This window comes from Amblyraja radiata, chromosome 12 (genome assembly GCF_010909765.2).
Source record: "Amblyraja radiata isolate CabotCenter1 chromosome 12, sAmbRad1.1.pri, whole genome shotgun sequence".
In the NCBI taxonomy this organism is placed as follows: Eukaryota; Metazoa; Chordata; class Chondrichthyes; order Rajiformes; family Rajidae; genus Amblyraja; species Amblyraja radiata.
Window position 1 is genome coordinate 59811143 of NC_045967.1, and position 11209 is coordinate 59822351.

General features: G+C 49.2%; 1 long non-coding RNA gene across 1 annotated transcript; it reads left to right on the plus strand.

The window, feature by feature from the left end:
* Positions 1 to 8043: 8043 nt before the first annotated feature.
* Positions 8044 to 8480, plus strand: LOC116979268. The gene is made up of 2 exons (XR_004413659.1): positions 8044 to 8277; positions 8334 to 8480. It is a non-coding gene; the product is annotated as an uncharacterized LOC116979268 (long non-coding RNA).
* The last annotated feature ends 2729 nt before the right edge of the window (positions 8481 to 11209 follow it).

Below are 11209 nucleotides of genomic sequence, written 5' to 3' on the forward strand. Positions count from 1 at the left end.
GATCTGTGTGGGAAGGAACTGCACATGCTGGTTTACACCAGAGATGGACACGGAATGCTGGGGTAACTCAGCAGGACAGGCAGCATCTCTGGAGAAAAGGAATAGATGACGTTTCAGGTCGAGATTCCTTTCAATGAAGCCTGGCTGACCCATTGAGTTGGGGCAGATGTACAGCTCAGAGGACACGAGAACAGCTGCCTGGTATAAATTCTTCCTTCGGAGATTGTTCTCTCATTACAAAAAAAACATGTCAGTGTGACACAGCTGTGGAGCTACTGCCTTACAGCGCCAGAGACCCAGGTTCGATCTTGACTACGGGTGCTGGCTGTACGTTCTCCCCGTGACCTGCCTTGGGTTTCTCCGGATGCTACGGTTTCCTCCCACACTCCAAAGACATGCATGTTTGTGGGATAATTGGCTTGGTATAAATGTAAGGAATTGTCCCTAGTTTGTGTAGGATAGTTTTAATGTGCGGGGTTCGCTGGTCGGTGCGGACTCGGTGGGCTGAAGGGTCTGTTTCTGCGCTGTATCTCTAAACTAAACTAAACTAAACTAAACTAAACTGAAAATAAATAGATTGATGTCAACAACTAGTGTACAGTAGATACAATTAATAATGGAAACATAGAAACATAGAAAATAGGTGCAGGAGTAGGCCATTCGGCCCTTCGAGCCTGCACTGCCAATCAATATGATCATGGTTGATCATCCAACTCAGTATCCTGTACCTGCCTTCTCTCCATACCCCCTGACCCCTTGACCCACAAGGGCCACATCTAACTCCCTCTTAAATATAGCCAATGAACTGTGTGGCCTCAACTACCTTCTGTGGGAGAGAATTCCACAGATTCACCACATTTGAAAGACAATAATGTCTTTCAAATGACTCCACTAACTCCTATCTCCTGTCGAGTGATATTCTAGAGCATCTTAACATCAGGATAGGTGTGTACAGATTAAATGTCTGAGGTTTGGTCGCTGGTAAAAAATGTTATGTCGCTGAGCGCTTTAGTGAGGCAGTTTGTGGTTGTTCTGCGACCAGCTCAAGGAGCTGGGCTTGTGAGTGGAGAATATGATGCAACACTACAGAATAATGCAGCAGTGACCTTATGATCTAACCACTTCATTATCTCCAAACAGCATCAACAATTCACTCGAAATTCAATTGAACAACCCCAACTTGACATCTAGCTGGAAATTCAATAGAAATGCTGTGTTGTAGGAGCAAAGAGTAGGAGTAAACGGGTCATTTATACAATACACATTTATTGTCATTTGAGCCCCAGTGAGACTCAAACGAAATTTTGTTTCCACATCCATACAAACAAAAACAATGTCCTACAGACATACACACAATTAAGTTCACACAAACATCCATCACAGTGAACCCACTGTGATGGAAGGCAAAAGTCTTTTCTCTCCCCTGCTCTCCCAATGTCCAAGCCCCAGGCGGGCGATGATAAGTCCCACGGCCATTTTAGGCCGTGCCGGGCGATTTACGGCCCCGCTCCCGGTCTAAAAGTCACAAAGTTGGAGCCCCCGGCGGGCGCTGTAATGTCCCACGGCCATGAAGCCGTGCCGGGTGATGTATGACCCCGCTCCGGGTCGTTCCAAACCCCGCGACACGGGCTGGAGAAGTCGCGTTGCGGGAGCTCCGGGAAGCGGTCTCTCTCCCCGGACCCGCGAGCTCCCGATGTCCCAGTCCACCGGACCTGCGGCTGCGTTGCTGGAGCCTCCGAGCCCCAGGAGTCGAGTCGCAGCAGCGAGTCACCACCGCTCCCCATGCTCCGAGGCCGGCCAGCCCCACGATGGTGAGTAGTCCACAGCTCCGCAGTCTCCGCAGTCTCCCGAGCCCCCGGGTCGTTCAGGTTGGAGGCCGCTCCACGGTGCTAGGCCCCAACGACAACGGAGACCCGACAGGGAAAAGGTCGAGTCTCCCGGACAGGGAAGAGATTTTAAACGGTTCCCCCCGCAGGCAGTGACTAGTGGGGTACCGCAAGGCTCAGTGCTGGGACCCCAGCTATTTACAATATATATTAATGATTTGGATGAGGGAATTGAATGCAACATCTCCAAGTTTACGGATGACACGAAGCTGGGGGGCAGTGTTAGCTGTGAGGAGGATGCTAGGAGCCTGCTAGGAGGCTGCAAGGTGACTTGGATAGGCTGGGTGAGTGGGCAAATGCATGGCAGATGCAGTATAATGTGGATAAATGTGAGGTTATCCACTTTGGTGGCAAAAACAGGAAAGTAGATTATTATTTGAATGGTGGCCGATTAGGAAAGGGGGAGATGCAACGAGACCTGGGTGTCATGGTACACCAGTCATTAAAAGTAGGCATGCAGGTGCAGCAGGCAGTGAAGAAGGTGAATGGTATGAAGAAGGGTTTCGGCCCGAAACGTCGCCTATTTCCTTCGCTCCATAGATGCTGCTGCACCCGCTGAGTTTCCCCAGCAATTTTGTGTACCCAAGGTGAATGGTATGTTAGCATTCATAGCAAAAGGATTTGAGTATAGGAGCAGGGAGGTTCTACTGCAGTTGTACAGGGTCTTGGTTAGACCACACCTGGAGTATTGCGTACAGTTTTGGTCTCCTAATCTGAGGAAAGACATTCTTGCCATAGAGGGAGTACAGAGAAGGTTCACCAGACTGATTCCTGGGATGTCAGGACTTTCATATGTAGAAAGACTGGATAGACTCGGTTTGTACTCGCTAGAATTTAGAAGATTGAGGGGGGATCTTATAGAAACTTACAAAATTCTTAAGGGGTTGGACAGGCTTGATGCAGGAAGATTGTTCCCGATGTTGGGGAAGTCCAGAATAAGGGGTCACAGTTTAAAGATAAGGGGGAAATCTTTTAGGACCGAGATGAGGAAAACCTTTTTCACACAGAGAGTGGTGAATCTCTGGAATTCTCTGCCACAGAAGGTAGTTGAGGCCAGTTCATTGGCTATATTTAAGAGGGAGTTAAATGTGGCCCTTGTGGCTAAAGGGATCAGGGGGTATGGAGAGAAGGCAGGTACAGGATACTGAGTTGGATGATCAGCCATGATCATATTGAATGGCGGTGCAGGCTCGAAGGGCCGAATGGCCTACTCCTGCACCTATTTTCTATGTTTCTATGTTTCTATGTTGTTTCAGTGTTATGTGGCTGTAAATCCAGTTAGCCTCCTAGAGTGAGAGTGATGAGCCCGGCTACAGGCCATTCTCAGAATGATTCACCTTCAGAGGCTGGTGCCCCTTCTACATGGTTCCTCGTGTAACCTTCCATTCAGGTTACGGTGGGATTATTGGAACCACAGAGTCACACAGCACAGGGCGGCATGGTGGCGCAGTGGTAGAGTTGCTGCCTTACAACACTAGAGACCCGGGTTCGATCCTGACCACGGGTGCTGTCTGTACGGAGTTTGTACGTTCTCCCCGTGATCTGCGTGGGTTTTCTCCGGGGTCTAGAGTTTCCTCCCACACTCCAAAGACGACAGATTTGTAGGTTAATTGGTGTGATACAAATGTAAAATTGTCCCTAGTGTGTGTAGGATAGTGTGTTAATGTGCAGGGATCGCTGGTCGCTGCGGACTCAGAGCCAATGGACCTGCTTCCCAGCTGCATCCCTAAACAAAAACTAAACTCAACAGATCCTTCATGTATGAACTGGTAATAACAATCATTATTTTGCTCCGAACTACTCCTTTTGGATCTGTACGTATCTAGTCTGGGTATCCGTGATTGTCATGTATGTACATGCGACAGACAGGGTTTCCTTCCTGCAAGCATATGCTTCCAGAACAATGACGCACACTGACACCAGATATGCACAGATTGAAAAGGAGTTGTTGGCAGTGGTCTTCACGTGTGCTAAGTTCAACGACTCCATCTTTGGCAACCCAGTAACCATAGAAACGGAGCACCAGCCACTGGTAACTATCCTAAACAAACCTATCCACACAGCTCCAGCAAGACTGATGTCCAGAGAGACAGGTATCATTGTTCCTATCTCAGAGCAACTGCTAGAGCCACACATATACAATCCGGTTGGTTCAGGCTCAACTACCCAAATGTCACAGAAGGCGAGCTATGATCAATCAAGTCGATCACTCCAGACTTTGATGGAAGGACAGACTGTCAGCGTACAAACCCACAAAGGTTACGATTTTACTTCGCAGTCACGTGAGTGACTACATGAAGAACCCGCTCAGTGCGCAGGCGCGGCATTACGCCAGCAGTGCAACAGCGGCAGCAGCGGAAGTCAAACGCTCCCGCTGCAATTTCAAAGACGGATCGTCAGGTAAGTGAACAGAAGTCGGCTTTCCTTACCGAAGAAGAGCCGGCTGTCTTCTCTTGCAGAATGTCCACACTCAAGACAAGACTTTCGAAGAAATCTGCCCCCCGTCCAACTCCGCAAGAGGAGAAGGGGGGGGCAGCAACAGGCGGTAGGAGCGCTATCCGGGTGCTCCGCTATCCCCGACACCGAGCCAAGTCCAGCTCCGCTAACGCCTGAACAACGGGCTGGAGGCAAAGCCAAACGGAAGAGCAACCGGCCGGTGGCATCCGACTCGTCGGACGGGGACGTCTCTCCACCCAGGAGGGGGAGGGACAGCCGCCTGAGCCGCATGGAGCGGCTCTTGGAGCAGGTGCTCCAGCAAGGTGCACCCCGGGAGGGGAGCTCTTGCAGAGGGAGGTCAGGCACTCCCTCTACAGTGCCTCCTGCACTGTCCATTGCATCCTCCTTTCCAGAGGATAGCTTTGGGGACCAGGACTGGGCTGGTCCAGAACAAGGGGTTATGGCTGAAGATTTCGGGAGTATGCAGGGGGTGCAGGAGCAGGAACAGCTGCTTGGTGCAGTGGGCCGCTACGTGTCAAAACCCCGTGCAGGGGATCCGCTAGAGGCCAAACTACCGGCATGTATCAATCACCTTTCCAACAGAGCTCTGCAGGAGCAGGTGATTAATGAAGCTTTAGATACCTATACGGCGCCGAAGAACTGTGCATCTCTAAAAGTACCAGCGGTGAACAGCCACATCTGGGGACACATTGGGGCAACCATCCGGCACCACGAGCTAAAGCTGCAGCGGATACTCCGACTATTGACAGCAGGCATCACTTCGTTTGCTCGTTCTATAAACAACACCGAGATGACCACCAATCAACAGGATACACTCGCGTTGTTGTGTAACACGCAGTTTGAAATTAATAATCTGCGGAAAGAAATCATCAAACCTGCCATCAATCCTCGAATTGCCGGGCTGTGTAAAACACCAGCCGATGAGCCAGACAGGCTACTCTTCGGGAAAGACCTACCTAAATGCATGAAGGACATGACCGAGGCCTCAAGAACTCAAGGCCTCATGAAGGCAGGGTATAAAACGAGCAAACTGAAAACACACACCACCAAGTGGCAGCACCCCGCCGCATCCACCAGTAAACATCCGCCATTCAACACTGGTGAAAGCTCGGGGTCCGCTTACTTTCACTTTAAGTCTTTTTTAGACCAGGGCCCAGAGCGGACCCCATGGAAAATGTGCCAACCCCCAACAAACACGCCACATCAGACACCTCGCAAGCTTCGTCCGACCAAAGGGAATCAGAGGAAATACCCGTAACCATGGAGGTAGGTGGGTCTGGTTCCTATCAACTTTTGGGAGGTGGAGGCTTAATAAAAATGGTCACGAGTGACAAGTATATACTCAACAGCATTAGTGGATATAAAATACAATTCATGTCAGAAAAAACGCCGCCAGTTCAACATTGGGCCCAAAGGGTATTTCTCCCTCCATCAAAGAGAAACGTGAGGGACAAGCTGAACTGGTGAGACTTATCACAAAGGGGGTCATCGAAAAGACCAAACATGAACCTTTGGAATTTGTATCGAATATATTCACTAAAACCAAAAAAGATGGTGGCTGTCGCATCATCATTGACTTAACATCACTAAACAAGTTTGTTAAGTATATACATTTCAAAATGGAGACATTTGTTACTGCCAAACAACTGAATTCCAAAGGACACTTCATGGCAAGCATTTATCTTAAAGATGCTTACTATCTAGTACCCATATACAAGGATCATCGCAGATACCTAAAATTTATCTGGATGGTACAAAGCATTGCCCTATGGGCTAACTTCAGCCCCAAGATTATTCAACAAAATATTGAACCCAGCCATGGCAATACTAAGAAAATAAAAACATATTGTCATGGCATATCTGGATGATATTCTGATAGTAGAGAAAACGATGGAATTGGCTGTGGCAGCAGTATCAGCTACAAAACAGCTCCTCGGAACTCTGGGGTTCGTCCTACATCCAGATAAATCTAAGTTGAAGCCATCCACTATCATGGACTACCTGGGCTTCACAATTAACTCAGTCCATATGACTGTTACCTTGCCAAAGGCAAAAATGTTTGAATTAGCACAATCATGCAACAATTTAATGGTCAACGAGCGACCAACTATTCAACAAGTAGCAAGAGTAATTGGGGAAATGGTAGCAGCATTTCCGGCTACACAATTCGGACCTTTGCACTATCAAAAAATTTACAGAGAGCAAAGGTACAGGCAATAAAACGACATACAGGTCACTATGATCGTGTCATGAACTTACCCACTGAAGCAATATCAGAGCTACAGTGGTGGGCAGAAAACATTTGGCATAGTTTCAGCCCTATCTTTATCACTAACCCTACTTTAGTTACTCAAACAGATGCCAGTGCTCAAGGCTGGGGAGCGACTAACTCCATATCCAGCACAGGTGGTAGATGGACTAACCTAGAGTCATCATTACTACTTACACTGGGCATTAACTATCTAGAGATGTTGGGCGCCTTTTATGGTTTAAAAGCATATGTATCTAATATGCAGCACTTGCATGTTCGGTTACAGCTCCAGCTCTGCAATGAGTCCAGCCTCCACATCATCATTGGCTTCCATGACTTTTTCGGCCTCTTACATGAGTTTGTTGAAATTGTTCCTGAGCTCCTCTTCAGACATTTCTTTATGGTTCCTAATGATGCTGTTAACAAGGCGAGAGAATGCCCGTTTTGCTGTTGTCCTCTCCACCTTGAGCTGCTCAGCTGACTTTCCAGTAACTTCATCAGCCATGATTTATCTTGACTTAACTGTCTTTTTTCCAGGTTTCCAGATCTCCTGGTCATAGCGGTTTTTCACTGTCAAGTCTTCTAATGTTTTTGTGCAGATTCCCCGCTTGAAAGGGATCTGATTTATCCACCCCGAAATGATGAACTGGATTTCACTCAATGACCAAACACTTCTTTTCCCTTTTTATTTTGGTAGATTTACAGTTCCTCTTGATTTATTGTTTCAGCCATTACTTTGAAGGCATTTGGATGTTGTAGGTCTTAAGGTATTTAACAGTTTAGTCTTTTAGCAGGTGAAACCGGCTGCCAATCGGGTGCTGTAGATAATCAGTCCTGCACGCCTTTGCTGGCGATCGCGGCAGTTTTTAGGACAGTCTCTTAGATTATACTGCTCAAGTTTTAGCCGCAAGTCAACTTCTCTCACGGGCCTGTCCGCTTTTCTGTTCACGGTCGGGCTGACTCTGATCCTGACCGGGCTTTCTCTGTTTTCTCCCCCCACCGGGTTGACTGTTCCCGGCTGGGCTGAAGACTCAGCCTCTGTCGGTGGCTCTCTGGACCTGTCCGTGGCCTACACGGTACTAGGCCCTCACCTGACGTCTGTGGCTGCTACTGGGGCTGGCCGTGGGCTACACGGTCCTCTTGTCGGTGGCTTCTCTGGACCTGTCCGTGGCCTTCACGGTACTAGGCCCCCACCCGACATCTGTGGCTGCTGCTTGGGCTTGGCTGTGGGCTGCACAGCCCTGGATACATTCCAGGTAAGCTGACACCGTGCTTGGTGACCCTTACTGCCCCTGCTTGTTTTCCTAGCTCTTCCTTGAGCTATTGCTTCCCGTTCCTACCTTTTTACTTTTTGGCGCCAATTCAAAACCATTTGGCTTGGTGCTGTTCCACTTGTTTCCAAATACTACTTCTATTTTTAACTTTTGTTTTCGATTCTTCTTGCTGGCCTTGTTCTTATCTTCGTTCTTTTATCCTCGTCGCCAATTGTTGTGTATTCGGATGCTTTGAACAGTCTTGAATAAAGGCTTGGACACGGGAGGAACCATACAAGCTTCTTTACTGCAGGACGCCACCTCCAGTCTCCCCCTGCTCATGCGTACTTGCCCAAGACATCACAAGACACCAATTACTTATCCTAATTATCCCATACCTAACACTCCTCCCCCTTTAACTTGGAGGCAGGTAACATCACTTCTATTACATACATAATACTCCTCCCCATTTTAACTTGGAGGCAGGTAATACCTTTTCTATTACGTACACCGCACTCCTTTCCTTTTAAGTCCATTTCACCTGTACGGTATATGCTCTTTTCCTACTATTGTGCGCTTGTGATTTTAATTTAGCATTAGTCCTTTCATTACAGTTTGACTTGACAGTGAGAGACATTTATTCTACTTCAGAATTCCAAAAATGAAGTGAAATGAAGGTAAAGAGAAGCGAGAGCTGAAGGGACAACAACAGCGAAAGTGCTTGGTGAACATTGACCCGTGCAGATATCGAGATTGAAAATATTGGGAATTATAGCATTGCTCACTGCATTTCATCAACAGTAAGGCATTATTCGTGTTTTTTATTGACCTGTGAGCTAGTGAGCTGCCAGCCCACCAGCCATGAGTGACTGCACCGCCAGCCCACCAACTGTGAGTTAGTGAACTGCCAGCCCACCAGCCGTAAGTGACTGATGTGCCAGCCCAATAATCCATTCAGTCCATCCTCTCCCCTTTCTCTCTCACAAAGTCTGTCACATGTTTGGGCAGAATTTCTGGCAGTTTCTCAGCTGCCAGCCTGCCAGGTCCGAGTGACTCTACTACCAGGCCTCAGTGACTGAGCTGCCAGCCCAAGAATCCATTCGGCCCACAATGCCCATACTAGCTCTCTGGAAACCAGTCCCTTCGGCCCACAACACCCATACAAGCGCAACAGAAAGCACCCACCCACTGGCCAGCAATATTGGAATTGGTGGAGAGGTGGAATATTGCGTTGGGCGACCAGCCCTCCTGTGTAATGCTGGGACCCAACGGGTCCCACTTAGTCTAGTATGTTTCTATAATATACCCTCTCATCCTTCTAAACTCCAGGGTGTACAAGCCCAGCTGCTCCATTCTCTCAGCATATGACAGTCCCGCCATCCCGGAAATTAACCTTGTAAACCTACCCTGTACTCCCTCAATAGCAAGAATGTCCTTCCTCAAATTAGGGGACTAAAACTGCACACAATACTCCAGGTGTGGTCTCACAAGGGCCCTGTACAACTGCAGAAGGAACTGTTTGCTCCAAAGCTGAACTCCTCTTGTTATGGCCAACATGCCATTAGCTTTCTTCACTGCCTGCTATACCTGCATGCTTATTTTCTGAGAACAGACAATACAGTTTCCCCAAATCACAATTTTATCCCCACCCTTCAGATTCAGATTCAGATTCAATTTTAATTGTCATTGTCAGTGTACAGTACAGAGACAATGAAATGCATTTAGCATCTCCCTGGAAGAGCAACATAGCAAATGATTTGAATAAATAATAATAAGTGTCCGGGGGGGTGGGGTGATTGGCAGTCACCGAGGTACGTTATTGAGTAGAGTGACAGCCGCCGGGAAGAAGCTGTTCCTGGACCTGCTGGTTCGGCAACGGAGAGACCTGTAGCGCCTCCCGGATGGTAGGAGGGTAAACAGTCCATGGTTGGGGTGAGAGCAGTCCTTGGCGATGCTGATCGCCCTCTGCAGACAACGCTTGCTTTGGACAGACTCAATGGAGGGGAGCGAGGAACCGGTGATGTGTTGGGCAATTTTCACCACCCTCTGCAATGCCTTCCGGTCGGAGACAGAGCAGTTGCCATACCATACTGTGATGCAGTTGGTAAGGATGCTCTCGATGGTGCAGCGGTAGAAGTTCACCAGGATCTGAGGAGACAGATGGACCTTCTTCTGTCTCCTCAGGAAGAAGAGACGCTGGTGAGCCTTCTTGATCAGAGTTGAGGTATTGTGGGTCCAAGAGAGGTCATCGGAGATGTTGACTCCCAGGAACCTGAAGCTAGAAACACGTCCCACCTCCGTCCCGTTAATGTGGATGGGGGTGTGCGTGCCGCCCCTGGACTTCCTGAAGTCTACAATGAGCTCCTTGGTCTTCTTGGAGTTAAGGGCCAGGTTGTTGTCAGCGCACCATGCTGTTAAGTGCTGGACCTCCTCCCTGTAGGCCGACTCATTGTTGTTGCTGATGTGGACCACTGGCATGGAATCACTTCCCTTATTTTGAGGGGCGTCTCCACCACACGCTGCCCCCCATGTCCAGCAGCGGAAGGACCCTAGACTGTGGTCCTCCCCCACCGAGCCTTGGCGTTGGCTGCACCGAGCTTCAGTGCGTCCCTCAGCACGTACTCCTGCAGTCTGCAGCGCGCCAGTTAGCAACATTCCCTGATGGACATCTCGCTCTGCTGGGTGGTCAACAACGCTCGGGCAGACCAAAGAGCGTCTTTCACCGAGTTGATGACCTTCCAGCAGCACTCAATGTCCATCTCTGAATGTGTCCCTGGGAACAGTCTGTAAATCACAGAGTCCTCTGTGACGGAGCTGTTCGGGATGAATCGTTCCAGGGACCCTTGCAAACCTCTCCAGACTCTTTTTGCAAATCCACACTCTGCAAAGAGGTGGGCAGCCGTCTCCTCTACATAGCAGCCGTCCCGAGGGCAGCGTGCGCTGGCAGTGAGGTTCCGACGGTGCAGGAAGGATCTGACTGGGAGGGCTCCCCTCACCGCCAGCCAAGCCAGGTCTTGGTGCTTGTTGGTCAGTTCTGGCAATGAGGCATTTTGCCAGACAAGCTGGGCAGTCTGCTCTGGGAACTACGCCACCGGATCCATCGAGTCCTTTCCCTGCAATGCCTGCAGGACATTCCGTGCTGACCACTGCCCGATGGACTTGTGGTCAAAGGTGTTGGTCCAGAAGAACCTTTCCACAGACGACACATGGTGCGGCAATGTCCAGCTGACTGGCACATTGCGTGGCACCTGCGCCAGGCCCATCCTTCGCAAAACCAGGGACAGGTAGAACCTCAGCAGGTAGTGACACCTGGTGCCCACGTGCCTTGACTATCAACAATCGGCCTGATGTAACCTCACACG